A 27860-nucleotide genomic window follows, 5' to 3' on the forward strand; every position below is an offset into this window, starting at 1 on the left:
TTTTGAAACTACGTTATTTCTACCAAATTCAAAAGCTCTAAAAGTGGAAATGACAGAAGATTGAATTTCTGATGAAAATTGAAGAATGGCAGACATCTTTGCAGAAGAAAACTGAAGGGATCAAGATTTTTGCAAAGATAACTACAAACCAAGAGACAGTTTTCCCTAGAAGAAAATACTCTCTACAAACACCACAATTGGTCAGAATATCCCAAATTGAAAGACATCTGGATAACACAAGATCACGATAGATCAAGAAATTCAGCTAATCATAAGACTTAAAAAAAATACTTATAAATCCAAAACCCTACACGAATCACGCGTCAACTCCGGGAAACAAAATTCACAATGAACAAAACGAAAACATATCGACGAGAGAAAATGAAACCCAAAAATATAAGGAAACCGTCACATGCCCAATTGGCCGAAACACAAATAAACAAAATTAAAACGATAGAAAGAACAAAGAGAGAGAGAGAGAGAGAGAGGTTGATTTGAGGCAACCGGACCTCCTAAAAGTTCAATTCGAGAGGAACCATTACTCTCCTAAACAAAGTTTGCTCTGCTGCTGTAAAATTCTTTCTCCCATTTCATTGAAATACTCAAGTCAACTCAACAAAGCCATTGTCCCAAACTAGTTGGCGTCGGCTAAATGAATCCTTTAGAAAAATTTCACGAAGAAGGTGAAAGGCATCTACCCGGCTCAAATCCTGGCTCTAGTTGGGTTCCCATTTCATTGAAATAAAGAACTTAAATACAAGCACAAAGAGAGTATCACATCATCAACCCATTTACCCATTTAAATGACACATAACAAGTAACCAACCCCACAAATCTAAAATGCATAATCCTACAATAACTACTTAAAACTAAATCATATACACCATAACAAGTACGTATCATAAACCTAACAATTTAGTAGGAAAATCTTATTAGGAAACCTAACAATTTAGGAAAATCTGCACAGCTCTCAATTAGAATTGTTCCTAATTATATCCCATCACATCCCTTCAATCAAGATCCTAGTAAAAAAACCCCTAACCAACAGAAAATAACAAACAGATCGAACAAATTCTTCTATGAATTACACAATTCAAAATAGAAAAACAAAACATAGGAATTACATAAATGGAACAAAATGAAGTAATTAGGAGAAGAAGAAAGAGGCCGACGGCCGGCGAGTGGCCGCAGAGGCAGCCCTCTTCGCTCGTCAACAAGCGGCTTTAGGGGAGCTTTACGCCAAGCAAAAGGAGGTAGAGGGACTAGTGGCACTCGCCCAGGCACAAGGCGTCTATGTTAGCACATTGCTAAAGGCCTTGGACGGAAATTACGCCAGTTTGAGGGATTACTTGATGATCAATGGGGGATTATTTCAAGAGATCGCGAAGATTAATGCTGGGGCTATACAAGGATTACAACCAAAGATTAGTGTTTGGACTAATGGCAATGGTGGTGAGATTGCGGGTGGTGGTATGAATGAGGTGGCCGGCGTGTATAGGATGTTACCGCCATTATTTAAGACATTGCACGAGCAGACAGGGATGCTTCCTCCGGCATGGATGGGGACGCTCAAAGATTCATCAGCTAATTAAAATTAAATTATTAATAGGTTCATGTGTGTTGAAAATGGGCGTAATTATCGTATTTTATTTTATTTTGTGTGATGCTTTGTTTTTAATTAATTATGTATTTCTATCAATGTTACTCTTTTTACTCTTGCTAGTAAAAATGCACTTGCGATGCACCTGCTATCCAATTAAATTATCCATTTAAAATTGTACATACCACATCATAGGTTGATCTAAACCGTCCATGTGATGGAACACAACATCAATAGCTTGTACCCATAAAATCATTTCCATAGGCTGATCCTAGCCCTCCAATCTATAGAGGTTTCCATGATTGTTGTTCCTCTTAAGGTGCGAAGAATTCGTCATTATTTTTACAGGTGTCCTGCATTCGTAATATCAACATTTCTGTAATTTGACCCCCACATAGTGAATAAGGAAAAGTAGTTTTTTCGTCGTCGTTAGGGGTGCAACACCCGACCCAATTTGGGTTGGGTTGGGTCGGGCTGACCCAATTTGATATGGTACCAATTGTTGACCACCTCAACTCAAGCCGGGTTGTTTTGGATTTTGAGAACCAATAGTGAGTCACCAATAATCAGTTTTTAATTCACAAGCGGTTCGCAAAATCCAAACCAAATAGGGACTAACAATTAACAAAGGGAAATATTATCCGCACTACTATATTTTGATGATCACACTCCTCACTTTATTCAAGTACGGTATGGCCCGCACCATAAGATTATCCAAACCGTCCATTGTGGACTGTGGAGTCTATTTCAATGTTGAAAAAGAAAAACACAAATATACAAAACTTCTTCAGATGGAACCCAAATTCGGGTTTCGGGTCGGGTCGGGTTGCCCGACAGCCCAACTCGACACAACCCGATTTCCAATTGGGGTTGATTTTTCCCAACCCAACCTGATTTGCGAAAAGTTTAACCCGACCCAACCCAAATTCAGGTCGAACCCGACCTGCGTGGGAACATCCAAGCAACAACGACGGTTTGAAATTATATATAGTGCTAATGTTCTTATTACCATATTTGATAATGGCACTACTCACCGTATTTTGATGATCGCACTCCTCACTCTATTAAAATGTACGGTATGGCCCGTACCCTGTGTCGATAGATTTCGTATGTAGATTACGATTTTACCCTGAAATAATTTCTCGTAGAGATAGATGTTAGATATCAGCAAAGGGGTTAATGGTGAAAGAGTAATGCTGACGAGTAAATCCCAGATAAAAGGAAAAGAAATTTCTTTTGGATGGGCCACTTCCTACATAGGTTGTGCCTCAAAAATAATTTTCATAGGTTGATCCGAACCCTCCGATCTATAGAGGGTTATAGGCATGTTTTAAATTTTGAACCCAAAATTTCGGTGGGGACCGAAATCGAAATTTACCGAAATTTCATTTCTCGTCGTTTACCAAATTTCAAACTGAATTACCAAATGTCGGTTTCCGGTGGGGTCCGAAACGGTTACCGAAACAAAAAGTTTCGGTCCGAATTTCGGTCCTGAATTTCGAACCAAATTACCAAATTTCAGTTTCCGGTGGGGTCCGAAACGGTTATCGAAACAAAAATTTTAAACCTTGGTTATAGGTTGATCTAAACCCTCCATGTGATGGAACACAACATCAATCGGTTGTGCCCGTAAAACCATTTCCATAGGTTGATCCTAGCCCTCCAATCGATATAGGTTGATCCTAGCCCTCCAATCGATAGGGGTTTCCATAATTGTTGTTCCTCTTCAGGTGCCCAGAATTCATCAATATTTTGCAAGTGTCATGCATGAGTAATATAAAGTAGTTCTTTCATCATTGTCATATGTCTTTACCTCTTCTTGGTAGTTTTCTGCCGTAATTGTCATAGACAGGCACCATGTGTCGGTACTTTTCGTATGTAGATTACGATTTTACCCTCAAATAATTTCTCACAGAGACAAATTTTAGATTTCAGCAAAGGGGTTAATGGTAAAAGAGTAATGCTGACGTGTGGATCATAAAAGGTGGAGCACAAGCGGAAATAACGGTAAATGACACAAATGCCCTTACATGTGGGATACAATTGGAATTATGGCAGTGGGACACAAGCGGAAATAACGGCAAAGGGTGGAAGAACTTAACCCACAATTCCGCCTTTATATATAGTAGTTAGATTAGATTAGATTATTAAGTATTGAAGAAAATTGTGTCAATCAGCCCAGTTGGATGGATAGTAAGCCAAAAGAAATATCTATCTATCTTCTATTATATTATAGCAGGATGGGGGTTTCACTATTCACTGTTGCGTGAGAGAAAAGGGGTGGATTTTTTGAATTTTTGGAAAATCCTTTTTTTGACTTTCCATTTTTCTCTGAGATTTACAGCATTACTCTTTTACCATTAACCCCTTTACTGATATCTAACATCTATCTCTATGAGAAATTATTTGAGGATAAAATCGTAATCTACATACGAAGAGTACCGACTCAGGGTACTTGTCTATGACAATTACGAAAAAAAACTACCAAGAAGAGGTGAGGACATATGACAATGACGAAAGAACTGCTTTATATTATGCATGCAGGACACTTGCAAACTATTTATGGATTCCGGACACCTAGAGAGGAACAACAATTATGGAAACCTCTATCGATTGGAGGGCTAGGATCAGCCTATATTGATTGGAAGGGCTAGGATCAACCTATGGAAATGATTTTACGGGCACAACCGATTGATGTTGTGTTCCATTCATTACATGGACGGTTTGGATCAACATATAACCCGCTATAGATCGGAGGGTTCGGATCAACCTATGAAAATTATTTTTGGGGACAACCTATGTAGGAAGTGGCCCATCTAATCGACGGTTTGGATCATCTGATGGTACGGGCCATACCGTACATTTTAATAAAGTGAGGAGTGCGATCATCGCAATACAGTGCGTAGTGGTATTATATAATATGGTAGTGAGGACATTAGCACTATATAATTTGAAACCATCGTTGTTACTTGGATGTTCCCGCGCGGGTCGGGTTCAACCCGAATTTGGGTTGGGTCGGGTTGGGAAAAATCAACCCAAATTTGGGTTCTATCTCAAGAAGTTCTGTATATGTGTTTTTCTTTTTCAACACTTAAATAGTCTCCACAGTCCACAATGGACGGTTTCGATAATCCTATGGTGCGGGCCATACCGTACTTTAATAAAGTGAGGAGTGTGATCATCAAAATATAGTAGTGCAGATAACATTTCCCTTTGTTAATTGTTAGTCCCTGTTTGGTTTGGATTTTGAGAACCGATTGTCAGTTAAAAACTGATTATTGCTGACTCACTATTGCTTCTCAAAATCCAAGACAACCCGGCTTCAGTTGAGGTCGTCAACAATTTGAACCATATCAAATCGGGTCAACCCGACCCAACCCAACCCGAATTGGAAATCAGGTTGGGTCGGGTTGAGGAATTTGCAGATCGGGTTGGGTCGGATTGAACCCTGTCGGGTTAGAAATCGGGAACTACTTTTCCTTATTCACTATGTGCGGGTCAAATTAGGGAAAGTTTGATCTTACGAATGCAGGACACTTATAAAAATATTGACGAATCCTGAGCACCGTATGATGTGGTCTGTACAATTCTTTGTCGGCCCGTGCATCTCATGGTGTCTTTTTGCTAGATGGGGTTTCACTATTCACTGCTGAGGTGGCAGCAGGAGAGAAAAGGGAAGGATTTTATGAATTTTTGGAAAATTCTTGTTTTGACTTTTTTAAACATAGGCACCCATTCAACGCACATATTTTCAATCCTACCCCTCCTTTATGGTTTTTAACAAAGGCATCCATTAGAGCCACATAATTTCAATCCTACCCCCCTCCTTTATGCTTTTTAAATAAAATAAATCTAATGGGTGATCTTAACCATCAGATTTATGAGGAGCAACATATTATGGAAACCTCTATAGATTGGAGGGATAGGATTAGCCTATGGAAATGATTTTTGGGGCACAGCCTATTGAAGTTGTGTTCCATCACATGGACGGTTTGGATCAACCTATGATGTGGTCCGTACAGTTCTTGGGCCAGGTACGGGTCCAAGATTCGTGACCCGTAAATTTCCCCGGGTCATTTTGACCTTCCCCGTGTCACCCGGACCCTTACGGGTCGGGTCAAACCCTCCCATATTTTTCAAAATCCTTCAGAGGAACAAAATATTATGCAAACCTCTATAGATTGGAGGGCTAGGATCATCCTATGGAAATGATGTTACAGGCACAACGTATTGATGTTGTGTTCCATCACATGGACGGTTTGGATCAACCGATGTAGTCCGTACAGTTCTTGGGCCGAGTACGGGTCCAAGATTCATGACCCGTAAATTTTCCCGGGTCATTTTTACCTCGCCTGTGTCACCCGCACCCTCACGGTTCAGGTCAAACCCTCCCATATTTTTCAAAATCTTTTTCATGGGCCCAAATATTAATTTCTTCAAATCTTTAAACTGGTCTATCCCCCACAGTTTGTTGGCCCAAAAATTAATTTCTTCAAATCTTTGAACAAGATAGGCCCCACCTGTATTTATCAAAATTAAGTGTACGCACCACCCCATGATCCAAACCTTGCATATTACGGAAACCTCTATAGATTGGAGAGTTGTGATCATCCCATGGAAATGATTTTTGGGCCACAACCTATTTACATTGTGGCCCATCAAATTAATGGTTTTGATCATCCTATGGTGTGGGTCGTGCATTAACATTAAGGCCAAATTGTAGGCCCCACCCATATTTTTCAAATGAAGTTTGCAGTCAACGCCATAGGATGATCCAGGCCGTCCATTTGATGGGCCGCAACGCAAATAGGTTGTGCCCCCCAAAATCATTTCGATGGGATGATTGCAACCCTCCGATCTATAAGGTTTCCGTAATATGGAGTTTCTCTATTGTCGATCATGAGAAGTTAAATATAATTTTTCCCCACTCCCCGTGCATCGCACGGGGTGTCCCACTAGTATCTCTTTAAGGGAGGCACACTATAGAGTATGGAATTCTTTTAAGCGAGTGCTTGGATTTATGGGGGAAATTTATGGGAAAGAAGTTTCCACATAAAATAATATTACATGGAGAACAATTCTAGCGTCTATCGTAGGTTTGCATTTTTTCTAAAATTCAAGTAAACTATTCAATTTTTGAAAAATCATTTCATCAAACATAGGTGTAAATAAAGTAACCTAAAGGCAAGTTTGGGTCTAAAGATTGTTTTTCTTGGAAAGAAAAACTTTTCTCGAAATTTTTTTGGATTTTTTTTTATTGACTGTTTAGCTCATATCCAAACTTGTCTGGAATTTTGCTCTCTACTGTTAGGATAACAAATTCTTGTTAGTCAATATCAGCCAATCAGAAATTCAAATAAAAGAGACTTCTCCACAATCATAAATTCTTGTTAAGTCGGTTTTATCAGAGAAGAGACTTATCCACAACAGGTTTTGTGATGTGCAGTGGGACTCTACCTTGATTTGTCTATCTCTATCTTGTTTTAGTGTCTTACTAATGTAGGGCGGTTTCTTATTTTTCTTTTGGTTTCTTAGTCCTCCTTGTATTAGGAAACATGGTAAGAGTCATGTTAAGTTGGGAAGCCTAATTCTAGCTAGATTAGAGGTGGAGTTTAAATAGAAAGAGGAAACATGGGAGAATATGGGTTTTATTCTATAAATATGGGTCGTGTATCAAACAAAAAAAACATAACAGCTTGTGCTTCCTCTGCCTAGACGTTCTTCACTCTCCATCTAAGAAACCACCTTCTTGTTCTCTTTTTCTTGTCCTTCGCATCTTCACTTCACCTTTCATTCTTCTTCTTCTTCTTCTTCTTCTTCTAGTCTCTCCCTCATCTTCCAACCATGGTGTGGTGGTACAAAGTAGCCAAGGCTAGTGAGTACCTAGTCATCACTGGTTTCAATATTAAGGATATCAAGCTAGCCAAGAAAGCATGGATCCTTCCCGGCCAATCGTATACTGTCATCGAAATCTCCCCAGTAAATTATACCTTCGAAGTACAAGCCATGAGCGCGGAGAAGCTCCCTTTCCTCCTCCCCGCCGTCTTCAGCATTGGCCCGCGGGTTGAGGACCATGAAAGCCTTCTCAAATATGCCAAACTCATGTCCTCCCATAACAAGCTCTCCAAGCATGTCACCGAGCTTGTTCAAAGCGTAATTGAAGGCGAGACCCGTGTCCTCGCCGCGTCCATGACCATGGAACAAATTTTCAAAGGTAATGTTAGCTCTCACATATTCTAACATGCCCTCTCAAACATATCTGGATTAAAAAATTGATATTCGTTTGATTACAGTAAAATTATCAAATCTTTTGACCTAATGCATGCTGATGAAGATTTCACATATTCTAACAGGTACTAAAGAATTCAAACAACAAGTTTTTGAGAAAGTCCAGCTTGAATCGAACCAATTTGGGTTGTTGATTTATAACGCGAATGTTAAGCAACTTGTGGATGTTCAAGGCCATGAGTACTTTTCGTACTTGGGTCAAAAGACCCAGATGGAAGCTGCGAACCAAGCCAAGGTGGATGTGGCCGAGGCTAGGATGAAAGGGGAGATTGGGTCTAAGCTAAGGGAGGGGCAGACCACGCAGAGTGCGGCGAAGATTGATGCGGAGACAAAGATTTTCTCTACGAATAGGCAAGGGGAAAGGAAGAAGAAGGAGATTAAGGTGAAGTCCGAGGTAAAGATTTTTGAGAATCAAAGGGAGGCTGATGTGGCAAAGGCGAATGCTGAGTTAGCAACGAAGAAGGCTTCGTGGGCCCAACAGGCACAGATGGCGGAGGTTGAGGCCGCGAAGGCGGTGGCTATTAGAGAGGCTGAGTTGTAGAGGGAGGTGGAGAGTAGGAATGCTTTAACTCGGACAGAGAAGCTCAAGGCTGAGTTTCTTAGCAAGGCTAGTGTCGAGTATGAGACCAAGGTAAGTATGGTTTGGTTAATTTATCATTCGATATTGTTGTTTCCTCCGCTTTTGGTTTGCCTTCTTCCCAACCTACCTAGGCCTTTGCTTAAGAATAAAATTAGTAGCTCTCTTTGGATTGCAAGAAATTTTTTTCTGATGGGAGTTATTTTTCTTGGTTAAGTTTTTTCTTTCCATGATTTAGAGGAAAATAATATGATTCTGGTTAATTTGGAAGGATAGTATCATAAATTGAATGTCACTCTAAGGAAAATTGAATAGTGTTGGTTCATGTTAATCCCTTTTTGCGTTTAAAAATAAGCAGGAAAATTTAGAAATATTTTTCCTTTCCAAACTTTCCTGCAATCCAAACAGGGCCCCAGGGAAATTTTGTTCCACCCTTTCTAGTCAACCACCCCTGTTACCTTTTCTCTTCAGTTCTCTATGGATTTTTTTTATGCTATTTATATTGGTACTACCATGTTGTGATAATTTCACAAACTCAGCTTGTCTTTTGTTATTTAATCAGCGATCAAAAGTTATTATAGTTCCCAATATGCTCGTAAAAGACAAGTTGAGATTGTACAATTATTGAAACATAAATTGCAGTGCAAATATCACTAGCCTTTTTATTTGCTATGTAAAAAGTAAACTGTAAGTATAGTATAGATGTATAAGTAGATGATATAGTAATGGCCTCCAAAGAGACCTCAATGTTCTATTTGCAGATAGAGTGCTAAACGGAAGGGCGCCCTTGCAGCTGGGTTTTTGGAAGGGCCTTGTAAAAATTATTAGCTTTACAAAACTTTATTTGCATATAGGGCCCTTCTTAGCTTCTATACAAATACCCCCTTCATCTTTGAATTTTGTTTATCAAAAAACAGGTGCAAGAGGCAAATTGGAAGCTCTACAAGAAGCAAAAGGCTGCAGAGGCAGAGCTCTATCAGAGGGAGAAGGAGGCCGAAGCCCGCCGAGTGGCCGCAGTGGCTGCCCTCTTCGCTCGTCAGCAAACGGTTTTAGGGGAGCTCTACGCAAGGCAAAAGGAGGCAGAGGGAATAGTGGCACTCGGGCAGGCACAGGGCGTCTATGTTAATACATTGCTCAAGGCCTTAGATGGAAATTATGCGAACTTGAGGGATTACTTGATGATCAATGGGGGATTGTTTCAAGAGATGGCTAAGATCAATGCTGGGGCCATAGAAGGATTACAACCAAAGATCAGTGTTTGGACTAATGGCAATGGCGGTGAGGTTGCGGGTGGTGGTATGAATGAAGTGGCGGGCGTGTATAAGATGTTACCGCCATTATTTCAGACCGTGCACGAGCAGACGGGAATGCTGCCTCCGGCATGGATGGGCATGCTAGAAGATTCATCAGAATGATTAATGATTCATCAGCTTTTTTTTTTTTTTTTTCATTTTTTTATTGATTTCATGGGAGTTAAATGTTTAGTCAGATAGTTTCTTTCTTATCTTGATATAGAAGAACAAAAGAATAGAAATTTAGTTTGCATCTTTTCTACATTTTTTGTAGCATGTTCTCTAGATTTTGATTCTACTTGGTTTCTATTTTAGTTGGGTTTTTAAGAGCTTCTGTATTTAGTTGGCTGGATGTATACTAGTTACGAATCCACTGAGTGGAAGTTATTTTAGAACGGAAAAAAAAAAAAAAAAACAGCTAGAAATTAAAAGTTGTTGACAGATTCTTGGAAGCCATAAACACTCAATAAGAGAATCACAATAGTTTTTTAGGGAATGTAATAGCCAGTGAGTGGATTGGAATAAAATGAGGGCTGATAATGATAGATAAAAACATGTCTAACTATTAAAAATAATTTAAATTCTCTTTATAGCTACATTAAGGCCTTGTTTGTTTCTAATTTTGAGATCCGATTGTGAGTCCAAAACTGATTATTGTACTCAAGGCTAAACATAAATTTGAGTCCAATAATCAGTCTGGGACTCCCAATTGATTTTCAAAATCCAAAACAAACTGGGCCTTAAGTATCGTGCAGATGTAGTGGGGGGTGTTTGGTTGGTTGAAGTATAGATGATTAAATACCACCAATTCTGTCATCCTATGCTTTTGGTGTAATTGGGTCTTTCACAAAGAAGTATACAACAAATTTATTAAAACAATAACGTCATATCAAATATAAGCAAATTTTCAAACAGTTTTCCACCTCTAACAATGTACCTTTGGAGACAGAATATTGTTCCCCTCACATATCGAATGAATGAGTTTCAATCTTTCAAATATAATTATGACCTTGATCAAAAGCACACATTGGCCACGGAGGGAGACCTTGTTGCCTCGATTGATAGAGGATCCAAAGTTGTTCCTTCACCACAATGCCCACTATTAGTACCAAAGCCAGTGTCACCAATTGCCATAGTTTTCACACCAACACTGGTGTCACCAATTGGTACAGTTTGCGCTTGTGCTACAACTGCCCTTAGTCGGAGACGCTCAGCTCTAGAACCAATGACTTGGCCAAGGACTGAGGCCGCTATAGTGAAAGCCATAGCCGTCTTGGGCATTAGAACGGATTTCCTTACAATGGCTATGAAAGGAACAGCGCCATGAACAGCTACAAACCAGGACGGGGAGAATTTTTCAGTGTGCTCTCTCCATATACCCAGAGGAACGTTGGCGGCCATGCCCAAGATGCCAATTACCAGCATTTTTTCGGGCAGCGGTTGAGGGCGAAGGTTCTTGACGAGAGCTGTCCGGGCTAGGGCTGCCCTAGCAGCGACTATAGCTGGAGGGCACTTTATCTTAATGCCTGGTGGGGGCTGTAGAGCCTTTGCGACGAGCGGTAGGACGCTGCTCACTGCCCTGTAGGACTTGGCAATGGGACAATTCCCGGTTTCCAGCCACTCGTTGCTGAGAGCCTCGTGCAATGAATTTCCCTTCTGAAAGATGAGAGGAATGTCAGGAGGAAACAGAAGAATAATCACTTCGGAAAACCCACGATTCCCAAACCCGGCCCTACCCATGATAAATCTCGAGTCGGGTCGGGTCGGGTCGGGTTTTTTCACTTTGACGCAATTTTTTAAGGAAAATTCTTGTTTGGTGTAGACACCCCATTTTGCTCTACCTTAATCGATAAAGAAATTAGGGTTTGTTTTCCGTCGGTTTTCCAATGTCTTTCTTTCCCGCATCCGTTTGTTACATTTCTAAATATTTTTGGTCGTTTCCGTCGTGTTTCGTATTTTCCCGCTAAATGTTGAGAAGGATTATTCAGAAAAATCTAAACCAGAGAGAATTGGGACCCGTTTGGTGGGCCCGCATTGGGTGCTTCGATTAAATTTGGATCGAGAAAGTTGGACCCATTTGGTGGGGCCGCATGATGCATTTTGATTAAATTTGGACTCGTTTGGTGGGCCCGCATTGAACATTTGTTTAAAATCAAATCAACCGAGGGCCCACATTGTGGGGCCCGCGTTGTGGGGCCTCAGTGGGGCCTCTTGTGAGGCCTCTTATGAAGAGCAATGATGGTAGCTCTCCACTAAGACAACATGATGGGCCCTCCACTAAGAGCAATAATGATGGACTCTCCACTAAGAAACATGATGGGCCCTCCACTAAGAGCAATAATGATGGACTCTCCACTAAGAAACATGATGGGCCCTCCACTAAGAGCAATAATGATGGACTCTCCACTAAGAAACATGATGGTCCCTCCACTAAGAACAATAATGATGGATTCTCCACTAAGAGGGACAACATGATGAGCTCTCCACCAACATATCTCTCTCTCTCTCTTTCTCTCCCTATATATATCTCCCTTCCCATCCATAAAAGAGAAAGGAGAAAAAAAAAAAGAAATTTATCTTCCATTATCTCTTTCTCTTCCATTATCTCTTCCAACCACTCCCTCCATCATTTTCTCTAAGATATTCTTCTTCCATTAATCTTTTCAAATCACTCCCCAATCCCTCCCTCTAAGAGAAAGCGAAAGATGGCGGATCGGATCGGCGGCGGCAAGATCTTCACTACAGGTAGGTGCATTGTTCTCGAAATATTTCCGTATTTTTCCGAATTATTCTGATTTTTTCCGCAAATTGTGTTTTAAAAATGGAAAACTCTTCAAAAAACATCTTTTGATGAAGAAAAATTAAATTATATACCAAACAGATTCTAAAATTAATGAAATTTCGTGGGAAAATAATATGTTACTGATTCATTTTACCATGAATTTTTTAAAGATTTTTGGAGTTTATTTGGTATATTATTTAATATTTTCTTTGAAACTTATCAGATTTTAGGAGAATTTTTACTAACATCAGATCATCATTAAAATTCATAAAAGTTTTACAGTAGTCTTATCTTCCATATTACTTGTTACTGTAAAATTTTCGTGTGATTTGAATCTGTTTTAATATGGGATGTAGTGTTAATTTATAATCTGGTCTGGAAATTGTAAAATCCGAAATTGGTAGTAAATAATTTCTAAAATTCATGAAAATCTCACTGCATGCTATTTTGATTCATATAGTATTTCGGTAGAAATTTCATAGAATTTAGAGTTATATTTCTACTAGTTTATGTGTTAATTGTGCAATCTGGACATTTAATGGTTTAATCAAGATTAAATGTGAATTTAATGTAAAAATATGTAAAACTCATCCTGTAAGCTACATACATTTTCATCTTGCTGCTGTAGAAATTTCAAATCATTTCGAATTTATTTGCAACAATTTCACTTGTAAAACCGCTCATATGCTTAAAATTGATAAAATCCATGGAAAATTCGAAATTAATTGAAAATCATATAAAAATTCCTAAAGAACTTTAAAATTCTGTCACATGTTCACTCCTTAATCCATTGAAACAGAAATTTTAGGATCTTTAGATTTTCCTGGAAAAATGGCCAGTGCATCCATAATCGTATCCCAATTGCAACTTGATCTTTGACAATTTGAATATTTAAGTTATAGCATGTTGTTGGCTCCGAGGTTAGTGTCCACGGAAATCCTGAGATTCTGCCAGGCAATAAGATGCTATAACCTAAGTATTAAATTGCACAAGGAAAGAGCGCACGATTCCCTCCTTTGGATGCCATTCAAGGCCGAAATTGGTGAACCCTAGAACCATTGGTAATCCTTAAATGTCTAGAAACTGAAAATCTTCGAAATCTGAAACTCATTAACCTCGAGAACTTAAATCGATTTATCTTGTGTCTTTCGGAACCATTGGATTATGGTTTCCAATCTAAGAACCATTAGAGCCCAATTTAGGAACACTGGTGTCGTGCCGTGTCCTAGGTTTTAGGGAGTCCTAGAGTTAGGAGTCCAGCCTCATCACGGACGCTTGCTATGAATAGCAACCGTACCATAGGTCTAGTTACACTAGTCACCCGATCTTTTCCTAGGACAAGCCTAGTAAACTAGGATGTAGGCAAAACCTGCATTAGTCTAAGGGACAACTTGCATTCAGACAAGAATCATATAGCATCTTAGATGAAATCCTAAGATAATAAAATCCTCAACTTGAATTAAATAATTCCTCTTAAAACTGTTGAAACAGTCAAATCCGTCTAAGTCGGTGTCCTAGTTGAGTTAGGCATATGTAGCTTAGCTTAGGTGCACCGAACTACGTCGACTCTGATCCCAGTGAGGCTTGGGTACGTAGGCAGCTTGGATGTCTGACGGCATACCACCCGCGAGTCGGCACCACAACAAATTGTGGTGTTTTGTATATTAATTTTCTTGTAAATACTTAATCAAATCAGTTAGGGTTTTCCATGAAATTAGAATTCTAGGAGAACTTTCACGTAGAATGAATCCAGACAAATTAATAAATCAAGATACACATCTAGGATTCACATTGAAATTAGATTCTAGGATGCATGTCACTTAGTTCGCACATTAACATAGAGTTGAATGAGCCATTTAAAATAAATTTAAAAGAGTTAGCTTTTGGAATCGAAGACCGATTATCGGACAAGAATGGTGCATGTGGTGGATAACTCCCCATACCTTCCATTCTCGTAACCAGGTAGCGAGTCTAGATTTCTGGTTAATTATGGGTCCTAGATCCCACATCTAGGTGGCGACTCTGTCAGTCTCTTTCGTGTGGAATTCGGATTGCCTTAGTGATCCCAAGTCCACAGGAAAGACGAATTCAAATCAATAATAAAATGCACACGCCAATCGCGTGGATACGAGAGACCAAGAGAGAGCGCGCGGCGGCTCGCGCCCCACGCCCCTCTCGCGGGATCATATCCCACAGTCTGGCGACTCTGCTGGGGACCACCTAACTTCATTACAATTCCAAAGGATAACTCATTTGAATCTATTTTAACTAGCTCATGAAAACTCTATCTCTTTTATGCTTGTTAGATTAGTTTGTATGCTTTATTTTCTCATCACATATACTCAAACTTAATCTAACAAAACCTGAAGGCATCATAGATTGCGCGAACTTATTGCACACACTTACATCACTTTCATCTAAACCCCTGCATCTCACATGCACACACATCCTATTTTAGGAACCCGGAGTGTTATCTAGCATGGTTGACTGGGATTTCATCACCTGGTGCCTCTGTGCTAGAGAAGCATTCCACCCTTAGCCTAGTACCTTTATGGTGCGTAAACGGATCTCTTGTTCACGTACTGATACGCCGGACACTGGTACAGTATATCGAACATGGATTCGCGCTAAGGGAACTCTTGGCCTTACCCCTAGATTAACCCACACATGCATGTAGTATACGAACACATGTGCATCACGTGTGTGAGCCTAGTTTAGGATATCCTACCCATTTGTGTCTAGATTAGGCCGTAGTCCATCTTCCAATGGCTACGATCGGTCCTAGGTACACAAACAAAGTCATGAGTCGAGATCCTCTCTCCACTCCGCTAGATTAGGATTAGGGTTGATGCCTTCAGGTAACACTGTTAAAATGTGCGAAGACTAAAAACTTTTCCTTTGGGGTTAGGATATAAATCCCATCATTTCCAAAGATCTCATAGGATTAGTCATTCATGATCTATCCGTTGAAAGCAATCTTATACTATCTCATCTAATCTCTTGATCGTGCGTCTTTCATTCTTCTGTCATACGATTCGATCGTATCTTCATGCCATCCCCTAACTGGCAGGAGCAGAATCTCACAATCTTTCGATTAAGCAATCTCATGATCTGATCATGCCTGGTCCAGATGATCCAATCTTGCTTGTACCCTTGGTCTTTTCTTACTCTAAGGGCAACCTTTTTCAAGAATATTTTGCTAAGTCCTTCAGAGTTCACTATCATAATCCTTGAACTAGGGGCGTTCCCCTATGCGAATCAGTAATCATGGTCAGTACAATTGTTGAGTCCGGTCTTACATTTCAAGGTCAATGCCTAGTCCAGGCAAGATATCTTCTGCTTCTCTTTTTTATTTAGAGTTGTGAATCCTAAGAATGTTCAGGATAGGTCATCAGATGTAATAGCCATTTCTTTAAATAAAAATTTCAGTTCCAAAAGTTCATTGGTGTCTGTTTCTTAAGTGTGCTTCTGATCTTAAAATAAGACTCCCTCATCAAATGAGGACAAAATTGACGAAACTCCACTTGAGTCACAACGATTACTTGAACAAGAGGAGGAGCGCCAATCTCAGCCTTTCAAAGATGAAATTAAAGTGGTAAACACTGGCACTGAAACCTTGATCCAGTAAATGCCGATTGAAAATACATTACCCTCTGAAGAGTGTGAAGAATTGGTAAACCCATTTTGAGGATAAAAAGATGGTCCGGTAAGTGTTACCATTAATGCCAAGAGAAAGACCCAGATAGAAGGTTCAAGAAAGAATGAAGTGAATATCATATGCTATGCAAGGGGCATGGAGTGGAAACAACTTTCATATTACCAATCAATGACCTTGGTTCTCAAATTCATAACATGAAGCCATCAAATTCGAGATAAGAAGTTCAAGAGCAAGCATTAAAAAGTGATCATCAGATATCAAGAGTTACAAATCCATAGATGGAGGATGTCGAAGAACAAGTTTCGCTCTATGAAAGTCGAAGGCACGTATTAGAATCTTGAAAGAAGAAGATTCATTATCTCTTACCTGGAAATGCCGTCAAACTCCGAAAAAAAAAATGAAAAAAAAATAATAATCAGTACCAGAGGGACTCTAGTAACCTAGATCGATTCCCAATCTGAACATCGGAAGGCCTCCTTTGGCCGAATAAATCCCAAAATCAGAACCCAACGTCAAAAGAATACTGGTTTGTAAACCCTTCGAGCCTAAATGAAATTTTCTTGAAAACCCATCAAACTAGGGGCATTCGCCCCGAACTACGCGAGACCTGATCCCTACACTGGGGTACGTAGGCAGCTCGGTTAAACTGAGTTCGGTCAATTCAAAAAAGAAAAGCAATTCAATCAATCCAAAAAAAAAAAGAAATTCAATCCTTTCAGAAAAAAAAAGGGGACAAGTTCCTAAAGAAGAGAAGTCAATTATTCTAGAAAGAAGAAAAAAAAGAAAAATCAATAAACTTTCGAACAATTTATCTTCAAACTAGGGGCATTCGCCCTGAACTATACACGACCTGATTCCTACCTTGGGATATGTAGGCAACCTATTCACAGGTTCGGTCGAAATCTTTGTTGAACCTTAAGCCATTCTTTGAAAAGCCCTATCCTACCTATAAAGTCCTTCCGGTGTTCAGAACTAATGATCTAGGTCCCGAAACAAAAAAAAAATGATGATGAATAAAAAAAATGGAGTTTGAAGATCTGCTAGACTGAAAACCTGAAAGGGCGGTTTAGGCAAAATTTAAGATCATTCCCCTGTTAAGTTGAAAACCCGAAAGGGCGGCTTAGGCAAAAGCTAAGGGGATAGCCTGCTGAATCGAAAACCTAGAAAGACGGTTCAGGCAAAAGTTAAGGCTACCACGGTCCGCCAAGTTAAAAACCCTGAAGAGGTGACTTGGTCATGGTAAGAGAATCATTGTAAGAAGGCTACAGCCAGTATCAAGACTGAAGATCAACTGAAGTTCAAGCAAATTTATAAGAAGGTTACAGCCGGTATCAGGACTGAAGATCAATTGAAGTTCAAATAAATTCAAGTGACATCCTCAAAACTGGGGGCATTGGAGCTAAGCAATCCTAGGAGTTGTAATTAAATCATTGAGGCATTACTGTTTTAAGGAAAAAGTCCAGTGTTTACCAATTGAAAAAAATATTCCTTGAAAGGATAGACTTACCAAATAAAACGTTAACTAAGTCAGAAGCATTACTGTGTCTGTCAGTGTAGTTAATCAATCGTTGTTATTCTATGTTCACTCCTTTAGAGCTCCTCAATCCTTTGAGTAGTGCCTTTTATCTAAGTTTTCTATTTAAAAAGAGTCAATCGTCATCCATATGTCCAAATGATGCAACTGTCTCGGTGAAGGAGGCCCGGCTTCGTCAGCTCCCTGCGATTGTACCTGAAAGAGCTTGAGAATCCAGTCAAACAGCTTCATTTCAAAGATGATCAACTCAGAAGAGTTCAGAAGTAGAAACATCAGAAAGCCCAGCTTCCGTAAAAAGATCATACCCCAGGAAGGCATCTTAAAAGAGCCTCAGATGCAATGATGGTCGAGCCAATTTCTCAGAAAGATGAACCGTTAAAATTCAGAATTTCCTTCCAGTTAGTTAAATACTTTCCTGGTCAAGAAATGTTTATCTAAACACCTATCAAGAGGCAAGTCCCACCTTTCCATGATTATATCCAAGAGAGCCGTTGTTCTAGATTACCAATTTCAAGTGTCTTGTTCAAGGTTTCAGTCATCCAAATCCCCAAAGACAAGACCAGCAGTCTCTTTGAGAAAAATCTTGTTGAAGTTTCATAAAAGTGTTTCTAATCTATTCTTGTTAGTAATGGTTCTTCGGTTTGCCGTTTCATCATTCGTCAAAGTCCTAGTTTCCGATATCTTTGTCAGGCACGATCTATAACATCCTCGATTTCATTAAGTTCAAAAAAATCAAAAATTCATCAAATCCAATCCTATGTCAAATTCAAGTTCATGAAAAATCTCTAAATTCTTCGTTATTGAATTCATCAATCAAAGCTATCTTGTTTCTTTGAGCCTGTTTGTGAACGGTGCCTCTTTTCTCGAGTCCATTTGTAAATGGTCTCGTCTTCTCCTTGAACCCGTTTGTGAACGGTGTCTCATTTTTCTGAGTCCATTTACGGTCTCATGTCCTCCTTGAGCCCGTTTGTGGACGGTGCCTTATTTCTGAAAAATCAAAAATTCATCAAATCCAATCCTATGTCAAATTCAAGTTCATGAAAAAACTCTAAATTCTTCGTTGTTGAATTCATCAATCAAAGCTATCTTGTTTCTTTGAGCCTGTTTGTGAACGGTGCCTCTTTTCTCGAGTCCATTTGTAAATGGTCTCGTCTTCTCCTTGAACCCGTTTGTGAACGGTGTCTCATTTTTCTGAGTCCATTTACGGTCTCATGTCCTCCTTGAGCCCGTTTGTGGACGGTGCCTTATTTCTGAAAAATCAAAAATTCATCAAATCCAATCCTATGTCAAATTCAAGTTCATGAAAAAACTCTAAATTCTTCGTTGTTGAGTTCATCAATCAAAGCTATCTTGTTTCTTTGAGCCCGTTTGTGAACGGTGCCTCATTTCTCGAGTCCATTTGTAAATGGTCCCGTCTTCTCCTTAAGCCCGTTTGTGAACGATACTTCATTTTCTGAGTCTATTTGTGAATGGTCTCATGTTCTCCTAGAGCCCGTTTGTGAACGGTGCCTCGTTTCTCGAGTCCATTTGTGAATGGTCTCGTCTTCTCCTTAAGCCCGTTTGTAAACGGTACCTCATTTTCGAGTCCATTTGTGAATGGTCTCGTCTTCTCCTTAAGCCCGTTTGTGAACGGTACCTCATTTTCTGAGTCTATTTGTGAATGGTCTCATGTTTTCCTTGAGCCCGTTTGTGAACGGTGCCTCGTTTCTCGAATCCATTTGTGAATGGTCTCGTCTTCTCCTTGAGCCCGTTGGTGAACGGTACCTCATTTTCTGAGCCCATTTGTGAATGGTCTTTTTATTCTCCTTGAGCCCGTTTGTGAACGGTACCTCATTTTCTGAGTCTATTTGTGAATGGTCTCATGTTTTCCTTGAGCCCGTTTGTGAACGGTGCCTCGTTTCTCGAATCCATTTGTGAATGGTCTCGTCTTCTCCTTGAGCCCGTTGGTGAACGGTACCTCATTTTCTGAGCCCATTTGTGAATGGTCTTTTATTCTCCTTGAGCCCGTTTGTGAATGGTACCTCATTTTCTGAGTCCATTTGTGAATGGTCTCATGTTCTCCTTGAGCCCGTTTGTGAACGGTGCCTCGTTTCTCGAGTCCATTTGTGAATGGTCATGTGTTCTCTTTAAGCCCGTTTGTAAACGGTACCTCATTTTCGAGTCCATTTGTGAATGGTCTCGTCTTCTCCTTGAGCCCGTTTGTGAACGGTACCTCATTTTCTGAGTCCATTTGTGAATGGTCTCTTATTCTCCTTGAACCCGTTTGTGAACGGTGCCTCGTTTCTCGAGTCCATTTGTGAATGGTCTCGTCTTCTCCTTAAGCCCGTTTGTGAACGGTGCCTCGTTTCTCGAGTCCATTTGTGAATGGTCTCGTCTTCTCCTTGAGCCCGTTTGTGAACGGTACCTCATTTTCTGAGTCCATTTGTGAATGGTCTCATGTTCTCCTTGAGCCCGTTTGTGAACGGTGCCTCGTTTCTCGAGTCCATTTGTGAATGGTCTTGTCTTCTCCTTAAGCCCGTTTGTGAACGGTACCTCATTTTCTGAGTCTATTTGTGAATGGTCTCATGTTCTCCTTGAGCCCGTTTGTGAACGGTGCCTTGTTTCTCGAGTCCATTTGTGAATGGTCTCGTCTTCTCCTTGAGCCCGTTTGTGAACGGTACCTCATTTTCTGAGTCCATTTGTGAATGGTCTCTTATTCTCCTTGAGCCCGTTTGTGAACGGTGCCTCGTTTCTCGAGTCCATTTGTGAATGGTCTCGTCTTCTCCTTAAGCCCGTTTGTGAACGGTGCCTCGTTTCTCGAGTCCATTTGTGAATGGTCTCGTCTTCTCCTTGAGCCCGTTTGTGAACGGTACCTCATTTTCTGAGTCCATTTGTGAATGGTCTCTTATTCTCCTTGAACCCGTTTGTGAACGGTGCCTCGTTTCTCGAGTCCATTTGTGAGTGGTCTCGTCTTCTCCTTAAGCCCGTTTGTGAACGGTGCCTCGTTTCTCGAGTCCATTTGTGAATGGTCTCGTCTTCTCCTTGAGCCCGTTTGTGAACGGTACCTCATTTTCTGAGTCCATTTGTGAATGGTCTCTTATTCTCCTTGAGCCCGTTTGTGAACGGTGCCTCGTTTCTCGAGTCCATTTGTGAATGATCTCGTCTTCTCCTTAAGCCCGTTTGTGAACGGTACCTCATTTTCTGAGTCCATTTGTGAATGGTCTCATATCCTCCTTGAGGCCGTTTGTGAATGGTACCTCATTGTCTGAGTCCATTTGTGAATGGTCTCTTATCCTCCTTGAGCCCGCTTATGAAAGATGTCTCATTTTCTTCTTTTTTTTTTTTAAAAAAAAAAAAAAAAAAAAAAAAAAAAAAAAAAAAAAAAAACCGCTTGAGAACGATCTTTTTTCTTTCTGTTCGGAATCCATTCGAAAGTGGTATCTCATTCTCTCGTTGCTCGTTTGTGAACGGCACCGCATCAGGATTTCTTATTATGTTCTAATTCTAGGATTTCATTTAGGGCCTTGCATTAGGTAGTAAATGTTTGCGTCTAAGTTCCGTTTTGTGTAGAGTCTTTTGTCGATTAAAGCTACGCAAAATGGTTCTGTCATTTTGACTTTGGTATTCGATGACTACGTCATCTCTACCAAAGAGGGGCATCTGTAGACACCCCATTTTGCTCTACCTTAATCGATAAAGAAATTAGGGTTTGTTTTCCGTCGGTTTTCCAATGTCTTTCTTTCCCGCATCCGTTTGTTACATTTCTAAATATTTTTGGTCGTTTCCGTCGTGTTTCGTATTTTCCCGCTAAATGTTGAGAAGGATTATTCAGAAAAATCTAAACCAGAGAGAATTGGGACCCGTTTGGTGGGCCCGCATTGGGTGCTTCGATTAAATTTGGATCGAGAAAGTTGGACCCATTTGGTGGGGCCGCATGATGCATTTTGATTAAATTTGGACTCGTTTGGTGGGCCCGCATTGAACATTTGTTTAAAATCAAATCAACCGAGGGCCCACATTGTGGGGCCCGCGTTGTGGGGCCTCAGTGGGGCCTCTTGTGAGGCCTCTTATGAAGAGCAATGATGGTAGCTCTCCACTAAGACAACATGATGGGCCCTCCACTAAGAGCAATAATGATGGACTCTCCACTAAGAAACATGATGGGCCCTCCACTAAGAGCAATAATGATGGACTCTCCACTAAGAAACATGATGGGCCCTCCACTAAGAGCAATAATGATGGACTCTCCACTAAGAAACATGATGGTCCCTCCACTAAGAACAATAATGATGGATTCTCCACTAAGAGGGACAACATGATGAGCTCTCCACCAACATATCTCTCTCTCTCTCTTTCTCTCCCTATATATATCTCCCTTCCCATCCATAAAAGAGAAAGGAGAAAAAAAAAAGAAATTTATCTTCCATTATCTCTTTCTCTTCCATTATCTCTTCCAACCACTCCCTCCATCATTTTCTCTAAGATATTCTTCTTCCATTAATCTTTTCAAATCACTCCCCAATCCCTCCCTCTAAGAGAAAGCGAAAGATGGCGGATCGGATCGGCGGCGGCAAGATCTTCACTACAGGTAGGTGCATTGTTCTCGAAATATTTCCGTATTTTTCCGAATTATTCTGATTTTTTCCGCAAATTGTGTTTTAAAAATGGAAAACTCTTCAAAAAACATCTTTTGATGAAGAAAAATTAAATTATATACCAAACAGATTCTAAAATTAATGAAATTTCGTGGGAAAATAATATGTTACTGATTCATTTTACCATGAATTTTTTAAAGATTTTTGGAGTTTATTTGGTATATTATTTAATATTTTCTTTGAAACTTATCAGATTTTAGGAGAATTTTTACTAACATCAGATCATCATTAAAATTCATAAAAGTTTTACAGTAGTCTTATCTTCCATATTACTTGTTACTGTAAAATTTTCGTGTGATTTGAATCTGTTTTAATATGGGATGTAGTGTTAATTTATAATCTGGTCTGGAAATTGTAAAATCCGAAATTGGTAGTAAATAATTTCTAAAATTCATGAAAATCTCACTGCATGCTATTTTGATTCATATAGTATTTCGGTAGAAATTTCATAGAATTTAGAGTTATATTTCTACTAGTTTATGTGTTAATTGTGCAATCTGGACATTTAATGGTTTAATCAAGATTAAATGTGAATTTAATGTAAAAATATGTAAAACTCATCCTGTAAGCTACATACATTTTCATCTTGCTGCTGTAGAAATTTCAAATCATTTCGAATTTATTTGCAACAATTTCACTTGTAAAACCGCTCATATGCTTAAAATTGATAAAATCCATGGAAAATTCGAAATTAATTGAAAATCATATAAAAATTCCTAAAGAACTTTAAAATTCTGTCACATGTTCACTCCTTAATCCATTGAAACAGAAATTTTAGGATCTTTAGATTTTCCTGGAAAAATGGCCAGTGCATCCATAATCGTATCCCAATTGCAACTTGATCTTTGACAATTTGAATATTTAAGTTATAGCATGTTGTTGGCTCCGAGGTTAGTGTCCACGGAAATCCTGAGATTCTGCCAGGCAATAAGATGCTATAACCTAAGTATTAAATTGCACAAGGAAAGAGCGCACGATTCCCTCCTTTGGATGCCATTCAAGGCCGAAATTGGTGAACCCTAGAACCATTGGTAATCCTTAAATGTCTAGAAACTGAAAATCTTCGAAATCTGAAACTCATTAACCTCGAGAACTTAAATCGATTTATCTTGTGTCTTTCGGAACCATTGGATTATGGTTTCCAATCTAAGAACCATTAGAGCCCAATTTAGGAACACTGGTGTCGTGCCGTGTCCTAGGTTTTAGGGAGTCCTAGAGTTAGGAGTCCAGCCTCATCACGGACGCTTGCTATGAATAGCAACCGTACCATAGGTCTAGTTACACTAGTCACCCGATCTTTTCCTAGGACAAGCCTAGTAAACTAGGATGTAGGCAAAACCTGCATTAGTCTAAGGGACAACTTGCATTCAGACAAGAATCATATAGCATCTTAGATGAAATCCTAAGATAATAAAATCCTCAACTTGAATTAAATAATTCCTCTTAAAACTGTTGAAACAGTCAAATCCGTCTAAGTCGGTGTCCTAGTTGAGTTAGGCATATGTAGCTTAGCTTAGGTGCACCGAACTACGTCGACTCTGATCCCAGTGAGGCTTGGGTACGTAGGCAGCTTGGATGTCTGACGGCATACCACCCGCGAGTCGGCACCACAACAAATTGTGGTGTTTTGTATATTAATTTTCTTGTAAATACTTAATCAAATCAGTTAGGGTTTTCCATGAAATTAGAATTCTAGGAGAACTTTCACGTAGAATGAATCCAGACAAATTAATAAATCAAGATACACATCTAGGATTCACATTGAAATTAGATTCTAGGATGCATGTCACTTAGTTCGCACATTAACATAGAGTTGAATGAGCCATTTAAAATAAATTTAAAAGAGTTAGCTTTTGGAATCGAAGACCGATTATCGGACAAGAATGGTGCATGTGGTGGATAACTCCCCATACCTTCCATTCTCGTAACCAGGTAGCGAGTCTAGATTTCTGGTTAATTATGGGTCCTAGATCCCACATCTAGGTGGCGACTCTGTCAGTCTCTTTCGTGTGGAATTCGGATTGCCTTAGTGATCCCAAGTCCACAGGAAAGACGAATTCAAATCAATAATAAAATGCACACGCCAATCGCGTGGATACGAGAGACCAAGAGAGAGAGCGCGGCGGCTCGCGCCCCACGCCCCTCTCGCGGGATCATATCCCACATTTGGCAAGGCAACTCAACTCATAGAAGTAGAAATTACACTCACGTTACACTTGAATCAAACAATGATGCAATTACTCACATTACACTTGAATCAAGCAATGATGTAATCAAACAATGTTGTAATTACAATCAAACAATGCTGAGTCAAACACTTGAATCAACTCAACTCATAGAAGCAGAAATTACACTCACATACAATAACAGTGGGTGCGTGGGTTTTCACTTTTAACTTTTAACTAACAATAGAAAAAAATGTACATACTATAACTTATGTAACTCAGGTCGGGTCGGGCCCCTTCAAACCCGGCTCGACCCGAGATTCATGCGGGCTTTTGAATGCTCAACCCAGCTAGACCCGAAACCCATGAAACCTGAACCCAACCCAGGTTATTTTCGGGTCGGGTCGATGCGGGTCGGGTAAAACCCGGCTCGAGTTGCAGCCCTAATTACCTGTGAAGAAGTTTCTTTCTTGAAGGCTTCTTTTTCTGCTTTTTCCATTTTTCGGAGTGAGAGTCGAAGCTAAAGGGTCCTCCCGGTCCAAATGTTGAGAGTCTGATAGTGGCTGCCTTTGCTGCTAAGCGGTTAAACTGAGGGGAAGGCTCAGAGGGTGAATTCTTGGGGAGTGAAAATGATCGTCCAGAGAGTGGGACCACTCCATCTTGTCCGTGGAAAACCCTAAATACCAGATCAAAATTTGGTCCATCTTCGAATATGGGACCTTTGGCAGCCCGTACCTGGAAAGAGAACCAGAACAAACACGAATTTTAGTTAAATTCAGATATTAATCTTAGGATTAAACTAAGCCCCAAAAAAGGAAGAAAAGGGATTTGCTACGGATAATCCCAGAAGGCATTTTGTGGGTGAGCTACCTCAGATGAATGAAATGAATAAGACAAAATATGTTGAAAAGTGAGCCTATGTGACTGCTCTCTCCTGCAACAGCCCGCCCGCAAAATGCCTTCTGTGATGGTCCAGCTTGAATTGAACCAATTTGGGTTGTTAATTTATAACGCGAATGTTAAGCAACTTGTGGATGTTCAAGGCCATGAATACTTTTCGTATTTGGGGCAAATGACCCAGATGGAGGCTGCGAACCAAGCTAAGGTGGATGTGGCTGAGGCCAGGATGAAAGGGGAGATTGGGTCTAAGCTTAGGGAGGGGCAGACCACGCAAAATGCGGCGAAGATCGATGCGGAGACGAAGATTTTTTCGACGAAAAGGCAAGGGGAGGGGAAGAAGGAGGAGATTAAGGTGAAGGCTGAGGTGAAGATTTTTGAGAATGAGAGGGAGGCTGATGTGGCGGAGGCGAATGCTGAGTTGACGAAGAAGGCTTGGTGGGCCCAACAGGCTCAGATGGCGGAGGTTGAGGCGGCGGCGATTAGAGAGGCTGAGTTGCAGAGGGAGGTGGAGAGGAGGAATGCTTTAACTCAGACTGAGAAGCTCAAGGCTGAGTTTCTTAGCAAGGCTAGTGTTGAATATGAGACCAGGGTATGTATGTATGGGTATGTATGTATGGTTTTTTTTTTTTTTTTTTTTCAAATCATTGGAGTCCTAATGGGGGTAAATAGGATGTAAAACATTCATTTACCCCCTACGAAAAAGTAGTGGCTGTGGCCATAAGTCATGTAACATATGTACCCCTCATACTATATGTTTGCAAAGATTGCTTGTTTACAATAAGAGGGTTTGCTAGGGACTTTCACAGAAAGGCATTTCACAGTTGGCTGTTGCATGAGGGAGCAGCCACGGAGGCTAACTTTTCAACAAAGTTTGTTTAATGCATTTATTTTATCTGAAGTGGCCAATCTCTAATGCAACAGCCAGACAAGAAATGCCTTTCTAATAAAGTCCCTAGCACATCCCTTACAATATTAATTATTTGGTGGATAGAAAGATAACTATTAGATGTTTAGAAATATATCAAACTCTTTTAAAGACATTTTTGTTTCAAGTTTCAACTTGTTACACAAATGTTTGTTTCATTATCGAGTTCATGCTCCTCCATAATGTTTTAATAAGCCTTTAATTATGACAAGGTTTTATAAATTTTGAAGACTGACTATTTGCTATCTAAAAAGTAGGAGAGCTTAACATAACTTTATTTGAAAATAAGGTTCTTTTTGTTGGTATACAAATAATCCCTTAATCTTTAAAATTATTTTCAAAAATCAGGTGCAAGGGGCAAATTGGGTCAGTTACCAATCTTCTATTTAGCATTCATCTGTTTTAATTGTCATCTGAAAAGTCGGAGAGCTTTGATTTGGGAAATGTTATCAGCACTACCATATTTTGATAGCACTACCATATTTTGATAGATGGGCAAACCCAGCTGCCTTTTCTTCTTTAATTGGCTCTTGAGAGCGGGAAACGTAATTACCTTTTTACAGCTCTTTAAATACTAAAAGACAAGATGGTTTGTGAAAATATCAAAATATGGTTGTGCTGATATCATTTCCCTTTGCTTTATGTATAGTATTAAAATAGGGATCTGCTAGCGTCCATTGCAGACGGCATTTCGTGGATGGATTGTTGCATGTGAGAGCAGCCACGCCATGAAGGAAGACAAAATCTGCTAAAAAGTGAGCCTGTGTGGCTTCTCTCACATGCAACAGCTCATCCGCGAAATGCCTTTTGCAAATCCCATTAAAATATAGATAGATGCTATAGATAATGCCCTCCAAGGAGGCTTAATATTTTTTTTGTAAATATCATTAGCTTAAAACAACTTTATTTGAAAACATGACCTTTTTTTTGGGTCTCCAAAAATTCCCTTATTATTTGAAATTATTTTCAGGTGCAAGAGGCAAATTGGGAGCTCTACAAGAAGCAAAAGGCTGCAGAGGCAGAGCTCTATCAGAGGGAGAAGGAGGCCGAAGCCCACCAAGTGGCCGCAGAGGCAGTTCTCTTCGTTCGTCAGCAAGCAGCTTTAGGGGAACTTTACGCGAAGCAAAAGGAGGCAGAGGGAGTAGTGGCACTCGCGCAGGCACAAGGCGTCTATGTTAGCACATTGCTCAAGGCCTTAGGATGGAAATTATGCCAATTTGAGGGATTACATGATGTTCAATGGGGGATTATTTCAAGAGATCGCGAAGATCAATGCTGGGGCAATTCAAGGATTACAACCAAAGATCAGTGTTTGGACTAATGGCAATGGTGGTGAGGTTGAGAGTGGTGGCATGAAGGAGGTCGCGGGTGTGTATAAGATGTTACCGCCATTATTTAAGACCTTGCACGAGCAGACGGGGATGCTGCCTTCGACATGGATGGGGACGCTCAAAAATTCGTCAGCTAATTAAAATGAAATTATAAATAGGTTCATGTGTGTCGAA

At 40.0% G+C, this 27860-nt stretch overlaps 2 pseudogenes; both read left to right on the forward strand.

The window, feature by feature from the left end:
• The first annotated feature begins 71 nt into the window (after positions 1-71).
• LOC143891017 (flotillin-like protein 2 pseudogene) lies at positions 72-1592 on the forward strand (annotated as a pseudogene).
• Positions 1593-7444: 5852 nt separating this feature from the next.
• On the forward strand, positions 7445-27827 carry LOC143891018 (flotillin-like protein 4; annotated as a pseudogene).
• Positions 27828-27860: the final 33 nt, after the last annotated feature.

Source organism: Tasmannia lanceolata, unplaced genomic scaffold, assembly GCF_043159265.1.
Source record: "Tasmannia lanceolata isolate RefF3 unplaced genomic scaffold, GAP_Taslan_0.1 ptg000013l, whole genome shotgun sequence".
Lineage (NCBI taxonomy): Eukaryota > Viridiplantae > Streptophyta > Magnoliopsida > Canellales > Winteraceae > Tasmannia > Tasmannia lanceolata.